Source organism: Carcharodon carcharias, chromosome 5, assembly GCF_017639515.1.
Source record: "Carcharodon carcharias isolate sCarCar2 chromosome 5, sCarCar2.pri, whole genome shotgun sequence".
In the NCBI taxonomy this organism is placed as follows: Eukaryota; Metazoa; Chordata; class Chondrichthyes; order Lamniformes; family Lamnidae; genus Carcharodon; species Carcharodon carcharias.
This window is the reverse complement of record NC_054471.1, coordinates 93502192-93513938: the sequence shown is the minus strand read 5'-3', so window position 1 is coordinate 93513938 and position 11747 is coordinate 93502192.

Sequence of the window (11747 nt, the reverse complement as noted above, 5' to 3'; positions counted from 1 at the left end):
TTTGTAATAACTATCTCAGTTCTTCTTAGAAGTCTTGCACTTAGTATTTGCTACTTCTGTAAAAGCTCACTGTTCCAATTTCAAACTTACCCATTCTAAAGTGTGCTTTACTGGACACAGAAAAGGAGTGGAGGAGGCATCTTAACAGTTTCATCACTGCCTAAATACATAAGCCACTAACAGGTCCTCGAAGAGCTCCGTATAATGTAACCTGGTGAATGCAGTTCCTCATAGAGTTCTGTGTAATGTAACATGGTGAATGCAGTTCCTCGCAGAGTTCTGTGTAATGTAACCTGGTGAATGCAGTTCCTCAAAGAGCTCTGTGTGATGTAACCTGGTGAATGCAGTTCCTTAAAGAGCTCTGTGTGATGTAACCTGGTGAAAGCAGTTCCTTGAAAAGTTCTGTGTAATGTAACCTGGTGAATGCAGTTCCTCACAGAGTTCTATGTGACGTAACCTGGTGAATGCAGTTCCTCACAGAGATCTGTGTGATGTAACTTGGTGAATGCAGTTCCTCACAGAGCTCTGTGTAATCTAACCTGGTGAATGCAGTTCCTCACAGAGCTCTGTGTAATCTAACCTGGTGAATGCAGTTCCTCACAGAGCTCTGTGTAACGTAATCAGGTGAATGCAGTTCCTCACAGAGCTCTGTGTAACGTAATCAGGTGAATGCAGTTCCTCGCAGAGCTCTGGTTAATGTAACCTGGGGCAGAATTTTTCGCTCGGCGTGCAGGTACGTATCCAACCCATTCGAGCATGAAATAACACGTGATGACATCAGGTGAGCATCCCGGTGTCATTGCGCACTTGCGCGACATTTCAGTTGGCAAGCATGTGTGAAAGTCGGCAGCTTGCTCACCAACAATTAAGAGGCTGTTAAGGCTGTTAACGTTGTAATTGATGGAGATTTTTCGTTGTCTGTCCATTGTTACAGTTGGCGGGTGGGCGAATTGGCCAGGTGGCCTTTGTCTTTTTGAGAAAACCTCATCCAAGGTTTCCAATATTACAAAAAATGTTTGGACAGAATTTTCATCATCCATATGTGCAGATGACTGATTCTGTTGTATGGACAATTTTTCCAGCATTTCAAAATCTTTACCTATTGCATTTGAGTTCTTCAGCTCCTTGAGGTAGCTCTCTGCCTTCAGGACGCTTTCATTCTGTGATTCCCCCATGCCCGCACTGACTCCAGCGCTCATCCTCCTCCTGCCCCAACCCAGCAGCGCTGAACATTTCAGAATGCCTTTCATGCTGGCTGGCTGTTAATTGGCCAGCCAGAGTGAAATCACGGTCGAGGGCCAATCGCGGTTGGTGGTCCATTCCCCAGCTGCTCCCAGACCTGCCAATCACAGGCTCTTGCCAAACTGAAAGTCCTGCCCCTGGTCAATGCCGTTTCTCACAGAACTCTGAGTAATGTGCATGGTCAATGCAGGTACTCCCAGCACACTTGTTAATGACTACAACTGCTTACATAGCGCCATAATGTAATAAAATATCCCAGGCAGAATTTGACACTGTGCCACTCAAGATGACATTAGGGCAGATAGACAAAAGCTTAAAGAAGGAATGAAAGGTAAGGAGATGGAGGGATTTAGGGAGGGAATTCCAGAGCTTAAGATGTTGGCAAATGAAGGCATGGCCACCAGAGGTGGAGTGATTAACATTGTGAATACTCAGGAGGCCAACATTAGATGTATGCAGATATCTTGGAGGGTTATGGGGCTGGAGGAAATTACAGAAAAGGGACCATGGAGGTATTTGGAAACAAGCATGATGATTTTAAAATTGAGGTATTACTAAAACCAGGAGCCAACATGGACCAGCAAGCACAGGAGTGATGGTTAATGGGACTTGGTGTGGGTAAAGACAGAGGTAGCTGAGTTTTGGATGATCCCAGGTTTGCACATCACTTTTCATCTCTATCTGATCGAAATGGCCCATATGCCTAATATTTGAATTCTGTGGTTACCTTAGTGGCCCTTCCAAGGCACTACAGAACTTTAAATCTAGTTGAAGGTCATCTTTTAATATTTTGCAGAGGTGGGAGATTGCCTCCTTGCTAAAGAGTGATCCCTCACACACAGCTCTTCTAACATAATTTCAAAAGACAGCCTCTCACTATACAATCTCTGGGGTGGGTAATCGTTCCTCCTGATGATTCTCCTTTGTCGTTCCTTGTGCCATTCTCCAATTCTGGTCATTACATAGATAAACAATAAGATCCCACATGGAGAAGACAATTTTTCCCCCAAAGGCCCCTGCAAACATTTCTGGGACCATGATGTAAATGTAAAATAAACTGAAAAAAATAACAGTCTCAAAAGCGTGCTTAATGCAAGTTTCTACCATCTAAAAATCTTTTGTCTGACTCCACATTAAATTATGTGCAAACTTCGAACAGTGGCAAGAAAGGTACTTTGCATCTTTTCAGATAAGCTGGTGCATATACTGGGTACCTAGGGGGTAATTACTGCCACGTCTCTCAACCAGATAATTATGGAAGAGCAGGGCAACTCTGTCAATAACTTTGATTTCAGCATTTTACTGAACATATATGGTCACAGACGTTGTGGTCTAATTTACTCCTTAATTATGGTAAGTGCTGAAAGCCTTGCTGTTATTCCCACCGCAAAATCTGCCGTAAACTAGGAAACTAGAGGCTTACTAGTATTAACATCTATTGTGGGAAAGTTACTAGAATTTGTTAGAGACAGAGTGACAAGAACTGATCAGAGAGAGCCAGGATGGATTTGTAAAGATAAATCATGTCTAACAAACCTAGCAGTATTTTTTTGAGGAGGTCACTAATGTGGTGGTAAAGGTGAGTATCTGGATGTTATTTACATGGACTTCGATACATTTGGTAAGGCTCAATAAGACACAGCTAACAAAAATGAGATAATTTGGAATTAGAGGTTACTCGGAGAGGCAGGGATTAATCAAAGACAGTCAACCTGGCTTTGTTAAGGGGAGGTCATGTCTGACCAATTTGATTGAATTAATTGAAGAGGTGACCAGGTGTGTAGATGAGGGTGATGCATTTGATGTAGTCTAATTGGACTTCAGCAAGGCTTTTGATAAGATCCCATATGGGAGACTGATAACAAAGGTAAGAGCCCATGGGATCCAAGGCCATTTGGTAAATTGGTTCCAGAATTGGCTGAGTGGCAGGAAGCAGAGGGTGATGGTCGAGGGTTTTGTGACTGGATGCCTGTGTCCAGTGGGGAACCACAGTGATCTGTGTTGGATCCCTTGCTGTTTGTGGTATATATATATATAAATGATTTAGACTTGAATTTAGGAGGATTAATCAGTGAGTTCACGGATGACACGAAAATTGATGGAGTGGTAAATAGTGAGGAAGGTAGCCTTAGATCACAGGAGCTATAGAAGTGCTGGTTAGATGGGCTGATCAGTGGCAAATGGAATTTAATCCGGATAAGTGTGAGGTGAAGCACTTGGGCAGCACAAACAAGACACAGGAATACACAATGAATACTATGACCCTGGGAAGTACCGAGGATCAGAGGGACCTTGGTGTCATGTCCACCGGTCCCTTAAGGTAACGGGACAGGTAGATAAGGTGGTTAAGAAGTCATATAGGATACTTGCTTTTATTGTCCGAGGCATAGAATATAAGAGCGGGGAGGGAACTGAATAAAATGCTGGTTAGGCCGCAGCTAAAGTATTGCATGCAGTTCTGGAATCCACATTATAGGAAGGATGTGATTGCACTAGACAGAGTGCAGAGGAGACTTACCAGAATGTTGGAGTGTTTTAGTTATGAGGAAAGATTGGATACACTGGGGTTATTTTCCCTGGAGCAGAGGGGATTGAGGGGGGACATGATTGAGTTGTATAAAATTATGAGAGGCATAGAAAGGGTAGACAGGAAGGAACTTTTCCCCTTGGTAGAGGGATAAATAACCGGGGGCATAGATTTTAAGTAAGGAACAGGAGGTTTAGAGGGGATGTGAGGAAGAATTTTTTTCACCCTGAGGGTGGTGGGAATCTGGAACTCACTGCCTGAAAGGGTGGTAGAGGCAGAAACCTTAATAACATTTAAGAAGTATCTGGATGTGCATTTGCGATGCCATGACATACAAGGCTATGGGATTAGAATAGTTAGGTACTTGTTTGACTGGCACTGACTCAATGGGTCAAAGGGCCTTTTCTGTGCTGTAGACCTCTATGACTCTATGAAGGTAATCTATTGACATGGGTAGGAAGTTGGTTAGGAGACAGGAGACAAGGAAGTAGGCTTAATAGATATGTGCTTAAATTGGCTGTTTGTGACTAGTTGTGCCCTATTCTCTTTACTGGAGCTTTAGTGTTTCACTCAATTTACGCATGACTTAGATGAAAGAATAGAGAGCCATATGTTTAAGTTTGCTGACATGCAGTTGGGTGGCATAGCAAATAGAATAAATGGGAGCAAAGGTTGCAAAAGGATATTGATAAAGCACATAACAAAACTGTGGCAAATGTAGTTCAATATGATGTCATCCAATTTGGACCTAAGAAATATAGATGGGGAGGCAGTGGCATAGTGGTATTGTCACTGGACTACTAATCCAGAGGCCAGGGTAGTGCTCTTTGGGACCCAGGTTTGAATCTCACTACAGCAGATGATGAAATTTAAATTCAATAAAAAAAACATGGAATTAAAAGTCTAATGACCCATCTGGCATACCTGGCCTACATGTGACTCCAGATCCAAAGCAATGTGGTGGACTCTTAAATGGCCTAGCAAGCCACTCAGCTGTATCCAACTGCTAAAAAGCCAATAAAAAAAACAAAACTGGATAGAACAACAGCAAACACTGCCCTGCTGACCCTGTAAAGCCCTCTGAACTTCGGGGAGAGCTGTCTCACATGCAACAGTGTGACATTGTCTGTAACCTATGATCCCTGGGTATGTCCTGTCCCACCAGCAGGACAGACTCAGCACAGTGGTACAGAGTTGGGAGGAAGTTGCCTAGGGAGTCAACATTGTCTCCAGGCTCCATTAAGTCTCATGGCATCAGGTCAAACATGGGCAAGGAAACTTCCTGCTGATTATACATACTCCACCGCCAACACCCCCCAATCCCTGCCAGCTGATGAATCAGTGTTCCTCCGTGTTGAACACCACTTGCAGGAATCACTGAGGGTGGGAAGGGCATGGAATGTACCCTGGGTGGGGAACTTCAATGTCCATCATCAAGAGTGGCTCGGTAACAGCACCACAGATCGAGCTGGCCGAGTCCTAAAGGACATAGATGCTAGATAGGGTCTGTGATAGGTGGTGAGGGTGTCAACAAGAGGGAAAGACAAACTTGACCTCAACCTCACCAACTTGCCTGCTGCAGATGCATCAGTATCGGTAAGAGTGACCACCGCACAATCATTGTGGAGACAAAGTCTTGTCTTCACATTGAGGATATCCTCCATCATGTTGTGTGGCACTACCACCATGCTGAATGGGATGGATTTCAAACAGATCTAGCAATTCAAGACTGGGCAACTATGAGGCGCTGTGGGCCATCAGCAGCAGCAGAATTGTACTCAGCCACAATCTGTAATCTCATGGCCGGCATATCCCCTACTCTACCATTACCACCAAGCCAGGGGATCAACCTTGGTTCAATGAAGAGTGCAGGAGGGTATGCCAGGAGCAGCACTAAAAATGAGGTGTCAACGTGGTGAAGCTACAACACAGGACTACTTGCATGCCAAACAGCAGAAGCAGTAATTGATAGACAGAGCTCAGTGAATCAACAACCAACAGATCAGATCTAAACTCTGTAGTCCCGCCACATCCAATTGGGAATGGTGGTGCAAATTAAACAACTAACTGGAAGAGGAGGATCCACCAATATCCCCATCCTCAATGATGGAGAAGCCCAGCACAGCAGTGCAAAAGATAAGGCTGAAGCATTTGCAACAATCTTCAGCTAGAAGTCCAAGTGGATGATCCATCTCGGCCTCTTCCGGAGATCCCCAGCATCACAGATGCCAGGTTTCAGCCAATTCGATTCACCCCATGTGATATCAAGAAATGGCTGAAGGTACTGGAACTGCAAAGGCTATGGGCCCTGACAATATTCCGGCAACAGTACTGAAGACATGTGCTCCAGAACTTGCCGCACTCCTAGCCAAGCAGTTCCAGTACAGCTACAACACTGGCATCTACCCAGCAAAGTGGAAAATTGCCCAGGTATGTCCTGTACACAAAAAGCAGGACAAATCCAACCCAGCCAATTACCACTCCATCAGCCTACTCGCGATCATCAATAAAGTAATGGAAGGGGTCATCAACAGTGCTATCAAGCAGCACTTGCTTGGCAATAAGCTGCTCACTGACACCCAGTTTGGGTTCCGCCAGGGTCACTCAGCACCTGGCCTTATTACAGCCTTGGTCTAAATATAGACAAAAGAGCTGAACTCCAGAGGTGAGGGAAGAGTGATTGCCCTTGACATCAAGGCAACATTTGACCGAGTGTAGCATCAAGGAACCCTAACAAAACTGGAGTCAATGGGAATCAGAGGGAGAACTCTCCACTTTTTGGAGTCATACCTAGCAAAAAGGAAGATGGTTGTAGTTGTTTAAGGTTAATCATCTGAGTTCCAGGACATCATTGCATGAGTTCCTCAGGGTAGTGTCTTAGGCCCAACCATCTTTAGCTGCTTCATCAATGACTTTACTTCCATCATATGGTCAAAAATGGGGTTGTTTGCTGATGATTGCACAATGTTCAGCATCATTTAAAAATCCTTAGATACTGAAACAGTACATGTCCAAATACAGCAAGACCTGGACAATATCCAAGCTTGGGCTGAGAAGCGGAAAGTAAGATTCGCACCACACAAGGGCCAGGCAATGACCATCTCCAACAAGAGAGAATCTAACCATTGCCCCTGACATTCAATGGCATTACCATCGCTGAATCCCCCCTATGAATATCTTGGGTGTTTCCATTGACCAGAAACTGAACTGGACAAGCCATATAAATACTGTGGCTAAAAGAGGTCAGAGAATCAGGGCGCAAGTCAGGTGTGTAATGGAATACTTTCCACTTGCCTGGTTGAGTGCAGCTCCAAAAACAGTCAAGAAACTTGACAACATCCAAGACCAAGCAGCCCGCTTGATTGGCACCCCATTCACAAACATTCAGTCCCTCCACCACAGACGCACAGTGGCAGCAGTATGTACTGTTTACAAGATACACTGCAAGAACTCTTAGGCAGCACCTTCCAAACCCACAACTACTACCATCTAGGACAAGGGCAGCAGACAGATGGGAACACCACCATCTGGAAGTTCCCCTCCAAGCCACTCAGCATCCTGACTTGGACCACATTGCTGTTGCTTCACTGTTGCTGGGTCAAAATCCTGGATCTCCCTCCCTAACAGCACTGTGGGTGTACCTATACCACATGGACTGCAGCGGTTCAAGAAGGCAGTTTACCATTGCCTTCTCAAGTGCAATTAGGGATTGGCAACATATGCTGGCCTAGCTAGCGATGCCCATATCCTGTAAATGAAATTTTAAAAAATATATAGCATCTTTCACGACCACCAGACATCTCAAAGCATTTTAAAGCTTCAAATGAAATACTTTTGAAATGTACCTAAGTTTTTTGTGTGGGAAATGCAGCAGCCAATTTGATAATGACAATTTCATAATTTTTTTTGGGAGATGAATATTGGCCAGGGCACCAGGGATAACTCTCCCGTGCTTCTTTGAAATAGTGCCATGTGATCTTTTACATCCACCTGAGCGGGCAGATGGGGCTTCGGTTTAAACATCTTGACTAACAGATGGCACCTCCAACACCTCCTCAGAACCACAATGGAGTGTCAGCCTGGATTTTGCAAATAATGAGAAGCTAGGAATTGTGGAGGAGGTGGAGGGATACTGTTGCCTTCTCAAAGACAATTAGGAATGGGCAATAAATGCTGGCCTTGCCAGTGACATCCACATCCGATGAATGAATAAATAAAAGAATATTTGGAATCCAAGTACAGAAACCACTAAAAGTCAGTGGAACCGGTATAAAAGATAATTAAAAAACTGATGGAATTTTGCCCTTTATCCCAGGAGATACAAAGGAGTGGAAATTATGTCAGTTAAATAAAACTTTGGTTCGATCCCAACTAGAATACAGTTTAGTTTTGGACACTGCATGTCAGGAAGGATATTTTGGCCTTTGAGTGGGTGCAATGCAGATTCACTAAACTGATACCGGACCTAAAGGAAATAAATTATGAGGTCAGTTTGCATAGACTAGGCTTGCATTCTTTGAGTATAAAAGGGTGATATAATTGAAATGCTTTCTTCAGGTGATCGAAGAGTTTGATAGGGTATATCGAGAAAAAGTACCTCCTTCAGTGTGGGAGTTCAGAACAAGGGTCATAATATTAAAATTGGAGCTCGGTCATTCAGTGGTGATGTCAGGAAGCATTTTTCCACACAAACGGAAACAAACGGATATCTCCCTAAAAAGCTCTTGAGGTTAGTTCAATTGAAAACCGGGATTAATAACCCTGCTTAACAAAAATCTATCGAAGGTAATGGGACCAAGAAGTTAAGATATAGATCAGCCATGATCTAATTGAATGGGAGAACTGTCTTAAGGGGCTGAATAGCTCAAGGGGCTGAATGGCCTACTTCTATTCCCATGTTCCTACAAGTGCTATGAGTAGCCATATATTTGAAAGCATTAACTGGTCCGAGGATATGAGATGAAAACTAGATGATCCATCACATTAGTTGCCCTAGAGCGTGCAATCTTGACTATTATGCTAAAAGTAGCCAAAACTGGCTATCCAAAAGTAAATAAATGTTGGCTTTATGAGTCATTAATGCAGACTATGTACACATAGCCCTAAAGCAGCATTGCATAACTTATGAACTAGTTTTCTGCTGTCATGGTGGCATTAGTTAAGTATCTCAGGGAATTGTGTTACATTAATTTGGGTAAGAACAGGTCACTGAGTGTAACAAGAAGCCCATTAACAGATAGATACTTCCATGAATTTACTATGCACAGATGAGCCATAAGGCTCCTGTCACAATACTCATTGTTATCTGTCAAATTTTGGACTCGATATTTTGCAATGGCACACGTTACTACTTGCTGTCAAACAGCATTCTGATTATTATAAGAGTACAACAGGGAAGTCATGTTTTTTGTGGTTGTTCATTTCCAGAAAATACTTTTGGTAAACGCTGTGTACTCATGTAATATACTATTAGAGGGTTAAATGCTAGAACAGCTACATAATGGCCCGGATCATCCGAGCAACAGCAATGACCGTCATCCGATTGCCGCTTCGTTTGCAAATTCCCCAGACCTGATGCTGCTTCGCATTTCTTCCAGGACCCATTCCACGTCTGGCTTTCCCAGAAATGCACAATGCAGAGTCCCTCAGGGAACTCCGTCAAAGTAGAGTTAGGGGATAGGGCACACTTTTTTTAACAGCACCTAGCTGCTGTATGGTGAGTTTAAAGGTCCAGTTTGAACATTAGTGAATGGATAAATGCGTGAGGTGGCAGATGGGTAGGGTGTGTGAGATAGTAGTTGGGTGAGATGGCCGTTGGGTGAATAGGTAGTCAGGTCAGGTCAAGGGGTAGTCGGGTGGTCATTGGGTTGGATCATGTGGTTAGTCAGGTCAGGGAGGTAGTCAGGTGCTGGGGTGGGGGGCAGTGCTACTCAGGTCAGGTCCAGAGGGGTAGTCAGGCAAGTGTTTGGATGGGGTCAGTTGTGTAATTATCCATGTGTTAGAGTAGGTTTAAGCCTAACATTTCCCGGGTAACTATTCAGGTAAGTACCGCAGACTCCCCAAAGTCTGACTCTGACTCAACGTTGGAGATATTCGTGAAGGATTCTGGGGAACAGGGGAATTATTCATCAGAAGTTTAAGTTTCCTAGGCAATACCCATGTAGGTCCTGCATCAGGACTTCCACAGGGTCCTGATGCGCATCTTTAGTCATCCAGTCTTTTGACAATCCAGAGACCAGAACATCTGGCCCAATACCTTATTAAAATAACTCATTTATGTACTATTTCCACCAAAATTTTATTAAGCAAGGTGCCTGCAAGGAATCTACCCTGATGCATTACACCTTCACATCTGTAATACAAGTTTGCAATCCATAAGAATCATAGTTTGCTCATTTTGCCATTGAACAATGTGGGATAGGGACATAGGAACAGGAAATGTAAATCTTAGACGTATGATTAACCTACCATCAGCCATTGTTTGTGGAAGAGTTCCAATCTATCACAAATCTTTGTTAGTAAAAGTGTCTCCTAACTTAACTCCTGAAATCTCCAGCTCTAATACTTGGGCTTTGTTCCCTGGTCCTAGATTCTGCAACCAGCAGAAATAGTTTCTCTCCAGCTACCCTATCCATTCCCCTTTTTTTTGAAATCTTTGATCAAATCAGCTCTTAATCTTCTAAATTCTAGGGAACTTTTACCTTAGGTCATGTAATCTCTCCTTGTAATTTAACTGAATCCGGAGATCATTCTAGTAAACCTATGCTGCACTACCTCTATCCTCAATATATCCTTCCTAACGTCTGGTGCCCAGAGCTGCTCACAATACTCCCAGGCATGGTCTAACCAGGAGATTGTGTGGCTGTGACACAATTTCTACCTCTTTGCATTGCAGTCCTTTAGATATAAAATCCAGAATTCCATTTACCTTTTTGATTATTTTCTATATTGCCCATGATACTTTAATGATCTATGTATCTAACTTCATACATGTCTTTAGACTTCCACCATTTAGCTTTCCACCATTTAGCAAGAGCTCTGATCTATCCTTGTTAGAAATTAAGTGGACGAACTCACCTTTGACTACTAATTTTAAAATTGATGACTCAAAATTTATCGTACAGCAGTATCGTTAAGATATGTCATTGCTAATAAATGAAATTCTAATCACCATGTTTTTTTTGCTATTATTACAATAAGTATCATTTTTTGACACCTTAAACAGTATCAAACTAATGGCCCTCTATCAAATTGAAATAGTAAACTGTTCTCAAAGCATTAACTTTTGAATTTTAAAACATCTTCGGATAGAGATACTTATAATAGCAAAAAAAAATGTTTTTTGTGGGTTAAGAATTTAGTATAGCTATTATTCTCAATTTAGGAGTTCAAGAAGTTGGCTTGTGCTATCCAGAAAGCTGGGCAGGCAGCTTTTAACACTTTTAAGACTCCCAAAAATGTTTTAAGACAGAGTGGAAAATAAATAAAACCCCATTTAACTAGCTGTCAATGCCTTGATAAACAAACTGAATATTCTACTTTTATGTATCACTCAGACCTAATCCTGTATGATCATCCTTAAGAACTGTGAATGTTAACAACCTTGGTTTCATTTCATCTCTCATACTATGAGCTTCAGTAATTTTAATCCAATTCCTTGTAAAGATTACAAGGCATACATTTATGACAAAACTGCCCATAATTTGGTACTAATTGATATCAAGCTGACATCCCTGAAACAGCACAAAATAGCTGCTATTGCAAATGTAAATTTGATATGAAAGATAAAGCTAGGCCTAGATTTATCAATGGTATTACACAAATGAAGTGTTTGGCATAGAGTGTGATGTCAGGAAGAAAAATACCTGGGGGAGAATTTTCACCTGTGGGGGTGGGAGGGTTGCTGATTGGCTGCATGCGGCCATTTTACGCAGGCAGGCCAATTGAGGCCCGCTGGAAGCACTGAACACTCGCTGGT